The sequence below is a fragment of the Anabrus simplex genome, chromosome 1 (assembly GCF_040414725.1).
Source record: "Anabrus simplex isolate iqAnaSimp1 chromosome 1, ASM4041472v1, whole genome shotgun sequence".
In the NCBI taxonomy this organism is placed as follows: Eukaryota; Metazoa; Arthropoda; class Insecta; order Orthoptera; family Tettigoniidae; genus Anabrus; species Anabrus simplex.
In genome coordinates this window covers 679,841,237-679,854,007 of record NC_090265.1, presented here as the reverse complement: position 1 = coordinate 679,854,007, position 12,771 = coordinate 679,841,237, and the positions used below count along the sequence as shown (strand labels likewise).

Here is a 12,771-nt window from a genome sequence, read left to right as displayed (position 1 = left end):
TAAATATACTTAACTGCGGTGGGGTGTAAAAGGAAGTGAGACCAATTGATTTGACTGTTCATAATGTACTTATAACGAGATTCCGTTGCTCAGGCGGCAGCGCACTGGCCTCTCACAACTGGGTTACGTGGTTCAAATCCCGGTCACTCCATGTGACATTCGTGCTGGACAAAACGGAGGCGGGGCAGGTTTTTCTCCGGATACTCCGGTTTTCCCTGTCATCATTCATTCCAGCAACACTGTCCAATATTATTTCATTTCATTTGTCATTCACTAATCATTGCCCCAGGGGAGTGCGACAGGCTTCGGCAGTCGGCAAAATTCCTATTGTCGCCGCTAGATGAGGGCTTTATTCATTCCATTCCTGATCCTGTCGAATGACTAGAAACAGGCTGTAGATTTCTGATGTACTTATTCTGATCATAAACCGATCATTTTTAATCTTTCCTGGGTTCGTTTACAAGAGCCATCTTTTCCTTCGGGGAACGTTCTTAGATTACGTTAGATTCTCCTGGCATATAAATAAAAATTTAAACACATTTGAATTAAGCGATAGTAATGAGATTGACCGTCCAATTGTTCACCTATATAATCAGATCAATAATGCACGGAAGTACAGTATGTCATTCGTATCGCCGGAAATCCCGCACACTTGCCTACACGCGACAATGGTGGTGGTCACATTGTCAACAATGATAATGGCAGCAGATGTAATTTACCCCCAAGTAGCGGTCTTGCATCTTGCTGTGGGGTCCAGAACATCTATAATAATAATAATAATAATAATAATAATAATAATAATAATAATAATAATAATAATAATAATAATAATAATAATAATAATAATAATAATAATAATGTTCTGGATCGTCGTCGAATGTGCGGACCGCGCTGGAAACGGGTCCTGGACGGGTAATGACTAAGAATGCAGTCCAGCCGCGGGTTCAGCATCGCCAAGGCACCCAAGACGACACCACGCCGGATTTCCTGAAGGATATGATCCATATTAAAAATGCTTATAACAAAAGATGGCAAAAATTTAGGGACCCAACTGACCGGATGGAATACCTGGACCTAGCACGGGAAGTACGAAATCGATTGCTGGCAAGAAAGATTGAAAAATGGGAGGAAACTTGCTGTAATCTATTAGAAAACGAGTCAGATCGCGAATTTTGGCGGATTCTCTCAGAAAACGAGTCAGATCGCGAATTTCGGTGGATTTTATATAAAACAATAAGCATTCAATTATAAATTTCAGTATAATACGGTAGCGAAGCACGGGTATCTTGCTAGTAAATTATATTTATTCACGAAGTAGGACGTGACTACAGTACCCCACACCATGAATCATATAAGCGAAGTTGATCGGGATTATTTCTGGACACCCTAGGTTAGGAATGTCACAACCAACATCATTGCTCGTTACAGTCGTTCCACATTTCAAATTTCTTGGCAGAGCCGGGATTCGAATCTGAGCCTCCCGGTTTGGCAGCTAATCACACTAACCGCTACACAACAGAGGGGGACGGATTTGTACTTCATCGGCTTACCCTCCAGGGTTGCTTTTTCCGTGGCATTCAGCGAGGGATCTCACATCAGCCACCTCAAGAGCAGTGTCCTAAAGCATAAAACTTTGGGTCGGGAGAATACAGCTGAGGAGGAGGACCAGTACCTCGCCCAAGCAGCCTCACTTCCTTTGCTGAACAGTGACTTTGTATGTGGGGGGAGGAATGGAAAGATAGGAAGGGATAGACAAGGAAGAGGGAAAGAAGTGGCCGTGGCCTTAAGTTACGTACCATTAAGTCATTTGCCTGAAGGAGAAGTGGAATACCATTGAAAAGCACTTCGAGGATGACTGAGGAGGGAATCGAACTCCCCTCTACTCATTTGACCTCCCGAGGCTGAGTGGACCCCATTCAAGCCCACGTACCACATTCCAAATTTCTTGGCAGAGCCGGGAATCGAATCGGGATGGCAGCTAATCACACTAACGGCCATACCATGGAGGTGGTGGATTTATACTCCTTTCTATCTTTCTTAATCCATTTACCTTCCAGAGTAGCTTTTCCCTCGGACTCAGCGAGGGATTCCACCTCTACCGCCTCAAGAGCAGTGTCCTGGAGCATAAGACATGAAACTCGGGAGGAGGATCAGTACCTCGCCCAGGCTGTCACGCCTGCTTTGCTTAACAGAGACCTTGTGGGGAGATGGAAAGATTGAAGACAAGGAAGAAGGAAGGAAGCGGTCATGGCATTAATTTATGTACCATCATGGTATTTGCTTGAAGGAGAAGTGGGGAACCACGGAATACCACTTCGGGGATGGCTGAGGAAGGAATCGAACGCCCCCCTCTACTCAGCTGACCTCCCGAAGCTGAGTGAACCCCGTTCCAGCCCACGTACCACATTTCAAATTTCGTGGTGGAGTCGGGAATCGAGCCTGAGCCTCTTGGGTTGACAGCTAATCACACTAACCACTACACCATAGAGGGGGAAGTATTTGTACTGAATATTCGTAATTTTGAGTGTTCTTAGTATTAGCATGATCTTTTGTCCGTTGATGATTACAAATGAAAATAATTTCAGTTCGAACCCAAACAGAGGCTGATTTCGAACAAAACTTCTTATATAAATAAAATTATCGTGGTTGCTGAACATGTTATCAGATATTCCTGATTCGCCGACTTCTACACCATTAAGAAAAAAGTGGAAAATTATTTACTCTTCCTCCAGATGACAAAAAAATCTCTCTTACTAAAACATTCTTTCTTAATCTATTTGCCGAGCTGAGTGGCTCAGACGGTTAAGGCGATGGCCTTCTGATCCCAACTTGGCAGGTTCGATCCTGGCTCAGTCCGGTGGTATTTGAAGGTGCTCAAATACGTCAGCCTCGTGTCGGTAGATTTACTGACACGTAAAAGAACTCCTGCGGGACTAAATTCAGGCACCTCGGCGTCTCCAAAAACCGTAAAAGTATAGTTAGTGGGACGTAAAACAAATAACATTAATTAATTAATCTTAATCTATTTACCCTACAGGGTTGGCATTTCCCTCGGACTCAGCGAGGGATCCCACCTCTACCGCCTCAAGGGCAGTGTCCTGGAGCGTGAGACATTGGGCCGGGGGATGAACAGGGGAGGAGGGCCAGTACCTCTCCCAGGTGGCCTCACCTGCTATGCTGAACAGGGGCAGTCTGGAGGATGGGGAGTTTGGAAGGGATAGACAAGGAAGAGGTAAGGAAGCGGCCGTGGCCTTAAGTTAGGTACCATCGCGGCATTTGCCTGGAGGAGAAACTGGAAACCCAGGAAAACCATTTCCAGGATGGCCGACGTGGGAATCGAACGCTCCTCTATTCAGTTGACCTCCCAAGGCTGAGTGGACCCCGTTCAGCCCTCGTACCACTTTTCAAATTCCGTGGCAGATCAGCGAATATCACCCCGGCCTCCAGGGTGGGCAGCCAATCATAATAACCACTACACCACAGAGGTGGTACTTGTCCTGCTTCCCAGTTATATCCCCGATCAATTTTCTCACCCGCAAGGACGCTGCTCTTGAGGAGGTAAGGGTGGGATCCCTCGCTGATCTGAGGCGAAAACCAACCCTGGAGTGTAAAGTATTAAATAAATACATAATCATGGAAAGGTCATTTCTCCAAGGAGCACGTACCCAATGTCTCACGCTCAAGGACACTGACCTTGAGGCGGTAGCGGTTGGAACCCTCGCTGTGTCCGAGGGATAAGCCAACCCCGGAGGGTAAGCAGATTAAGAAGAAGAAGAAGAAGAAGGAAATTGTGAAAGAAGGAGAAAAATGGGCATTGTATTGTGTAGATATCAAATTGTATACATCTCTTTGCTTTGGCTTTTACGTCGCACCGACACAAATAGGTCTTATGACGACGATGGGACAGGAAAGGGCTAGGGCTGGGAAGGAAGCGGCCGTGGCCTTAATCAAGGTACAGCCCCAGCATTTGCCTGGTGTGAAAACAGGAAACCAAGGAAAACCATCTTTACGGCTGCCGACAGTGGAGTTCGAACCCACTGTCTCACCAATACTGGATACTGGCCGCGCTTAAGCGACTGCAGCTATGGAGCTCGGTAAATTTTATACATCGACGTGCTCCTTGGAGAAATGACCTTTCCATGATTATGTATTTATTTAATACGTTTACACTCCAGGGTTGGTTTTCGCCTCAGATCAGCGAGGGATCCCACCCTTACCTCCTCAAGAGCAGCGTCCTTGCGGGTGAGACAATTGAACGGTGATATAACTGGGAAGGAGGACCAGTATCGCCCCCGTGGTGTAGTGGTTTTATGATTGGCTGCCCACCCTGGAGGCCGGGGTGATATTCGCTGATCTGCCACGGAATTTGAAAAGTGGTACGAGGGCTGAACGGGGTCCACTCAGCCTTGGGAGGTCAACTGAATAGAGGAGTGTTCGATTCCCATCTCGGCCATCCTGGAAGTGGTTTTCCTGGGTTTCCAGTTTCTCCTCCAGGCAAATGCCGCGATGGTACCTAGCTTATGACCACACCGCTTCCTTCCATCTTCCTTGTCTATCCCTTCCAACCTTCCCATTCCCCCACACGGCCCATGTTCAGTATAACAGGTGAGTCGCATGGGAGATGTACTGGTCCAGCTTTCTTTCTTCTTTTTTTCTATCTCCCTTCCTTCCTTTCTTTCTTTCTTTCTTAATCTCTTTACCCTACAGAGTTGATTGATCCCTCATTGATGCCAACATGAAAGGTTTATTATAAAAATCAACAAACATAACCAAAGAAAATAGTACCTCACTGTAAGTAGGAAATTCACTTAACGGAATACATATTTTGGCCATGATGATCCTACCTATCCTTTTAATATACATGCTCTGTCTCGCCTCTCTCTACCCGTGCGTGCAACGTCAGGTTGGCCGAGCGGTCTAAGGCGCCAGACTTAGGTTCTGGTTCCCAGCTGGGAGCGTGTGTTCGAATCCCACACCTGACAAGAATTTTAGCAGCCTGTTGCCACGTCACTAAGGCGTCAAGTCCATACCGTCTGATATCGTCATTACTGTAGAATGTTGGCGATTCGCCCCTATTTCTTTCTTTCTCTCTTAATATATTTACCCTCCAGGGTTCCTTTGTCCCTGAGACTCAGCGAGGGATCCCACCTCTACCACCTCCAGGGCAGCGTTCTGGAACCTGAGACTTTGGGTCGGGATGAAACAACTGGGGAGGAGAAGCAGTACCTCGTCCAGTGGACCTCACTTGCTATGCTGAACAAAGGTATTATGGGGAATAGGAAGATTGGAAGGGAGAGGCAAGGAAGCGTTCGTGGCCTTAATTACGGGACTATCTCTGCATTTGGCTGGGGAATTGGGAAACCATGGTAAACCACTCTGGGGATGGCTGAGGTGTTAATCGTACCCTCCTCTACTCAGTTGACCTTCCGAGGTCGAGTGTACTGCGTTCCAGACCTCGTGCCACCTTTCAAATTATGTGACAGAGACGGGAATCGGACCCGGGCCTCCTGCGTGGCCGTTTAGATGGTGAACGTTTTATCCGACCAACGGGACCCGAACCCGCTAACGGTGGTACTTGACGGGACGCCTTAGTTATCGTGGCAAAGGTGTGATAAGATTTATGTAATATGTGGTGTTCGAACCCACGCTCCTAATTGGGAACCAGAAGTTACGTCTGGCCCCTCAGTCTTCTCGGCCAACCGGACACTGCCCTTTTCAATTAGAAAGGAGGCATGATAAAGCACGTATTAAAGAGGATAGATGAATATGAAATGGCCCAGTGATATGCTGAGGTAAGTGAATTTGCTGCCCGCCTCTGAGGTGCAGTGGTTAGCGTGATTAGCTGCCACGCAGGAGGCCCGGGTCCGATTCCCGGCTCTGTGACGAAATTTGGAAAGTGGTATGAGGGCTGGAACAGTGTCCACTCAGCCTCGGGATGTCAACTGTGTAGAAGTGGGGTCGATTCCCACCTCAGTCCTCCTGGAAGTGGTTTTCCGTGGTTTCCCACTTCTCCTTCAGGCAAAAGCCGGGATGGTACCTAACTTAAGGCCACCGCCGCTTCCTTCCACCTTTCTTGCCTGTCCCATCCAATCTTCCCATCCCTCCACAAGGCCCCTTTTCAGCATAGCAGGTGAGGCCGCTTGGGCGAAGGACTAGGCATCCTCCCCAGTTGTATCCCCCGGCCCAGAGACTGAAGCTCCAGGACACTGCCCTTGAGGTGGTAGAGGTGGGATCCCTCGCTGAGTCCGAGGGAGAAACCAACCCTGGAAGGGTAAATAGATTAAGAAGAAGAAGAAGAAATTAAGTTTCTCTGGCCATTAACTGGGGCTGTCCGCCTCTGTGGTGTAGTGGTTAGTGTGATTAGCTGCCACCTCCGGAAGCCCGGGTTCGATTACAGGCTCTGCCACGAAATTTGAAAACGAGGTACGAGGGTCGGAACGGGGTCCACCCAGTCTCTGTGGGTCAACTGAGAAGAGGTGGGTTCGATTCCCACCTCAGCCATCTTGGAAGTGGTTTTCCGTGGTTTCCCACTTCTCCTCCCGGCAAATACCGCGATGGTGCTGTGCCCTTTTCAAGGCATGCGTGGCGGTGCTCCTCTTGATCAACTGTTGCCCTGGCTGCTCCTGCAAATAAAAACATCAAAGATACCTACCGCTCACGTAGACCCTTTCTCCTTGGGCGTCTTACCGTCCGTCAGCTTTCCTCGAAGTTGTCGGGCCACACAAAATGGGTGTGAGGAAGTAAAAATAACGATGGGTCAACTACAAATAACGGTACCCAAGACTGAATCGAATTTAAATTATCAAAAATTTTATTAACAAAAAAATTATTATGAGCAAAATTAAAAGTAACTTCTTATTTTTAAAACGAAGTGTAAATAAAAGTAGATTTTAAGAAAAATAATAAGAAATGACAAATTCCAAATCTTCCTAAACGAACTGCCTCACATAAACTTTGATGTAGGTCATAAATTAAATAATAAGCGTTACCATAAACTAATAACTTCTATGTCGATTGACGCTACTATAGACGAAACCAGTGGTCTACCAAGACTCACCACTCAAAGAAGATATCTCAGATTTACAAATAAACTGAAATTTCAACTAATGGAATTTATATAAATTATTAATTAATTAAATAATCAACTAATCTGAGATCACTAATCGGTGTCTTAACATTCACACATCCAGACTTATCAATCTGCCAGTTACCCAACTGTTAACAACACTGTTTAAGTCAAAACAAATAAGAAAGAAAAGAAAGAAAACTCCATGAACACACCTCGTTATATAAAAAATATCATTTTTAAATTATATCAACTTTGCCCCATAAATGACTGGTGGCTGACAAAAAGTAAACACAAAAACTGTGCTTCAAAATAAAATGAAATTAACTATGCAATTAATTATTCTGCCAATTTCACCTTACACTTACTCACTGTGATAGTTCTGGACATTCACAACAAAAAGAACTGTAGGCTATGTGCCTCAGTCTTTACATTAATCAAATGAACTCGCCTTTTTACAATATTTTAATCTTACTGGCCGCTGTCTACACTTCTTAAGATTAACCACAATGTGTTAAATTATAGTTGATGGAGGCAGATTCCATCTTATAGAACCAATTTGCGGCTTTGTTCACATGACCTTTTACTAAAGGTCGATTCATTTGCATAATTTTAACTTGTAGTGGCATCTAATTTTATTTTATTTACGGTGCCTTCATGTTTGCGTAAAGAACCTGTTGTAATTGATTTTGACTATAAATTAGGTGGTCCTATAAAAATAACCCTTGAAATACTAAATTACAAAATATACATGGTACTGTAAAACATTGTGCTCAAAACAAAGAGGAAATGTAAATACAAAATAACCTATGTGTACCTACACTTGATTCACAGAACTACAATCAATATCCACGTACCTTCGACGTCTACACTTAAAAACACGGTAAAAAGAAATCAAAAACATAAAAAATAATCAAAGTAAAAATAAATAAAAAGGAACAAAATCTCAGAAATAACGTGATCACCGTCTACATCGAAAAATAAATCAAAATACGCAAATTCCAAAAATGCAAACTTCACTGTCAAGAAAACAAACGTCCTAAACACATGAGGTGTATTTGGCGGCAATCCCATGATACAAGACGTAATGTCTGAAACTTCTATACTCGCATTCAAAGAAAAATGGAAAGGAAATACACATCACAATGATCACAGTATAACTTTCAAAATTACTCATTGCTGGCCCGCTCTATTTCACACGTCGACTCGGCCCTATATAGAAATATCTCCGAGCGTTACGTCATCCCTGGTAATATTTGCGTACTTAAACCTTCCGCCTGTAATTGACATATGGATACTGCCGTAGACTTAAACTCAATATTTCTTGAACTGAGAAAAATTCAATTCCCATTTCATCTCATTATTTTCCTTTTTCAACGTAGCATTGTGTATTAATATAGCCTCGTTCTATTCCACACGGGCTCAACAACTTCATTAATTCATTCTGTAGTTCTCATAACCACAAATACGACATATGCACGACATGGTCCTCAAACTCTACTTTCTATCTCATAACTATTACCATCAGGGATAAAATTGCATATTTATTCTCATACTTCGATCTTTCGTTCCTATTCCACAAGTTGCCATGTACACTGACTGACAGAGCAAATGCAACACCAAGGAGGAGTGGTTCGAAAGGGATGAAAGTTGGGAAAAAAACAGAGTCGGCACGGAAGAATAATTGATGTTTATTTCAAACCGATATGCAGGTTACACAATGCGCACGGCATCGACTCAGTAGGATGTAGGACCACCGCGAGCGGCGATGCACGCAGAAACACGTCGAGGTACAGAGTCAATAAGAGTGCGGATGGTGTCCTGAGGGATGGTTCTCCATTCTCTGTCAACCATTTGCCACAGTTGGTCGTCTGTACGAGGCTGGGGCAGAGTTTGCAAACGGCGTCCAATGAGATCCCACACGTGTTCGATTGGTGAGAGATCCGGAGAGTACGCTGGCCACGGAAGCATCTGTACACCTCGTAGAGCCTGTTGGGAGATGCGAGCAGTGTGTGGGCGGGCATTATCCTGCTGAAACAGAGCATTGGGCAGCCCCTGAAGGTACGGGAGTGCCACCGGCCGCAGCACATGCTGCACGTAGCGGTGGGCATTTAACGTGCCTTGAATACGCACTAGAGGTGACGTGGAATCATACGCAATAGCGCCCCAAACCATGATGCCGCGTTGTCTAGCGGTAGGGCGCTCCACAGTTACTGCCGGATTTGACCTTTCTCCACGCCGACGCCACACTCGTCTGCGGTGACTATCACTGACAGAACAGAAGCGTGACTCATCGGAGAACACGACGTTCCGCCATTCCCTCATCCAAGTCGCTCTAGCCCGGCACCATGCCAGGCGTGCACGTCTATGCTGTGGAGTCAATGGTAGTCTTCTGAGCGGACGCCGCGCCGGGAGTGCAGGCCTCCTTCAACCAATCGACGGGAAATTGTTCTGGTCGATATTGGAACAGCCATGGTGTCTTGCACATGCTGAAGAATGGCGGTTGACGTGGCGTGCGAGGCTGCCACCGCTTGGCGGCGGATGCGCCGATCCTCGCGTGCTGACGTCACTCGGGCTGCGCCTGGATCCCTCGCACGTGCCACATGTCCCTGCGCCAACCATCTTCGCCACAGCCGCTGCACCGTGGACATATCCCTATGGGTATCGGCTGCGATTTGACGAAGCGACCAACCTGCCCTTCTCAGCCCGATCACCATACCCCTCGTAAAGTCGTCTGTCTGCTGGGAATGCCTCCGTTGACGGCGGCCTGGCATTCTTAGCTATACACGTGTCCTGTGGCACACGACAACACGTTCTACAATGAGTGTCGGCTGAGAAATCACGGTACGAAGTGGGCCATTCGCCAACGCCGTGTCCCATTTATCGTTCGGTACGTGCGCAACACAGCGGCGCATTTCACATCATGAGCATACCTCAGTGACGTCAGTCTACCCTGCAATTGGCATAAAGATCTGACCACTCCTTCTTGGTGTTGCATTTGCTCTGTCAGTCAGTGTATTTCAGAGCTGGACGGCAACGATTCCTCACTTTAACACTGAATATAACACAACAAGATTGGGTGCCAAACGTACTCATAAAAAAATGTGCATTTTAAAACATATACCATCACAACAAGAAAAAGAAATCCAAAACGTCGTCTAAACTGTGATCACGCGAGGTAAAAAATAAATCGGATGCGCTACAATTACACATCACGATACATGACGGCTCTCCGAAAGAAATCACTTCGGCTGACTTGAAAATGACTTGACAACAATCCACACAACAAAAAATATTATAATATTATTATTGTTAGTATCTTTTTTATTATTATTATTTTTTGAAGCCCAAAATAATCTGAACATGAAATGCCTAATGTAATATAAAAAAGATCCATAAATCCACATAAAACTCACGTCATTTGCATGATTCGCAATAAAATTGACAAGAAACTTCAAAAGAGTTTATAATTATTATAATTATTGTTCAGAGGTATCTGTGGAACAGCAGAGGTGAAAGAAGGTGCTGGGTGGAACAGGACTCAACTTACGAAATTAAAGTTAATTTAAAACTTTAACAAAGGTTATATTTTATTTTCAAGATAAATAAATAACAGAATATAACAGGTACCAAGTAGCAGATCAACAAATTAAGAAAGTACAATTACAGTTTGTTACTGGATTTGGGCTTCGAGCCCCAGACTCACAATCCTTGAGCTATAAGTCCAACTTTACCTATATACAAGGTACAACAAAGAGGCAGAAAACCCCAATCATGCCAAGTAGCACTTGCTCCCAATTACCCAGTAAAGCCTCCTCGAGGCACACGGAAAATCCACTTTTAAGAAAGAGCAAACCCGCTCTCAAAGATCAAGCCTATTCAAAGGCCACACCAAACTCCACCTTCAATCTGCCCTCTAGGCACACAAGAACAGGGGTAATAATACCCAATCTACTGAGGCCTATTCAGTAAAGAAACAGGTCAATTACATGGCCCAAAATTCTGAGTTGAATGGAGGCGTAACTTGCACTCCTAATACATTTTTAAAACCTACTTGGCACTAGGCCGCTTATGCAAGGGCTAATCCCATACTACGGAGGTGACACGATAAGAAAACTTATTTACATTACGAAGGGAGAAAAAAAAAGGAAATGAAAACGTAGTCACCTCAGAACAATATGAGTGGGAGCTCGAGAGGGTTAGGTACTCTCTATCCCAATTTATAGTTAAAAAGCCAAAATTTTACCAAATGTCTATTACATTTTAAGGAGAGGTTACATGAGAAAAGTTTCGAACTTGCCCCGAGGGTTAAACTGCTGAGCTAGCAAGAAATAAAGTGATTAAACGGCCATTACCTTGTGGATGAACTGCTGCCCGAAGAAAGGGGCGCTTCCCGCCCCCTGCTACATAATCACACTAGGAGAGATGTTACCGAAGTGGCCAGGAGACCAGAAAATCAGCAGTTTATATATCCTCGTGGAAAATTCGAGACGTTTCATGAATGATTACAACCCGCCCACAAAATTTTATTGGATAACAGCAAAAACTAATACACCAGACGAAGAAGAAACACCTTATTGGTGGAAAATTAATTACAGAAATTCCTCATTGGTCAAATTCAAAACTGGCGGAAAGAGAAGGGTTATACTGCCAACCCAAACAATGACTGAAAGAAATTTTACAAAGAACAAACTTATGAATAGCAAATTTCTTCAAAAAAGTTCCTTCACTTCGCACTAGGGTGCACAATTGTAGTTCTTAAGTAGTGCCATCTAGAAGAGAATGCTCACATTTCTTACTACAGAGAAAACAAAAACAAATCGAAACCGACATAGTTCAGAACAGTAAAGACATTTACAGTAAAGACATCTTTTGAGAAACCTTAGAATTAATGTGGTTGTTAAAGTTCATGCTTTCTCCAGTACAGGAGTTTCAACTGGCGCAATGTTTGAATTAGCGGCGTGGAGGTGTACCGCCCGGTACAATTATATTATTATTTATCGAGCCTCTGACAATTACATCCCGAATCGTTAGATGTAATTGCCCTGGCCTCGCTCCTGGATCTCGTAAAATTTACAGTACAACGCAGCTAAACTCCTCCTCTGGCACGTGAATTATTCCTATATACAAAAATACATGAAATCATTACCCTAAAACGGACCACGAATTATTCATGTCATTATTGATTACATACTACATAAATACAACATGCTCTTTACCTTTGTGTGTCGACAGGTGTGCTGCATCCTCATTAGCCCCCATTACATCGTGTTTAATCCATCTTGCACAACTTGCCAGGATTACATAATATTTCACACACACGAGTTGGATGCATTCTGATTAACACTCGCAAATCAGTTGAAAACACACGCACTCTTGAAGCTTATATTAAAATATAATTTACACAATATAAAAGGAATTAGCAAACAGAGAGTTTGTTTTCATCTCCAGAAACAGAACTACCTCGTTGGCTGTGTCCTTTCACCTGGTCCGTAAAGCTCGCTCCCTGCACTGTTTGTTCTAGGGATTACTTGTCATTCACCTGGCTCGGAAATAGAATGTACACGTCCAATCCATTGTACCGTTGCATTGCGTAGTAAACAAGTCTCACCCTCAAATTAGCCCGACTAGTACTGGCTCCAAATGTCCCAAAGGAACAGTAATTTAATACACTGCAAAATCTAATTGCGATGTTGTACTGATCA

At 44.3% G+C, this 12,771-nt stretch overlaps 1 non-coding gene across 1 annotated transcript; it reads left to right on the top strand.

The window, feature by feature from the left end:
* Positions 1–4,898: 4,898 nt before the first annotated feature.
* TRNAL-UAG (transfer RNA leucine (anticodon UAA)) lies at positions 4,899–4,982 on the top strand. The gene has a single exon. It is a non-coding gene; the product is annotated as a tRNA-Leu (tRNA).
* Positions 4,983–12,771: the final 7,789 nt, after the last annotated feature.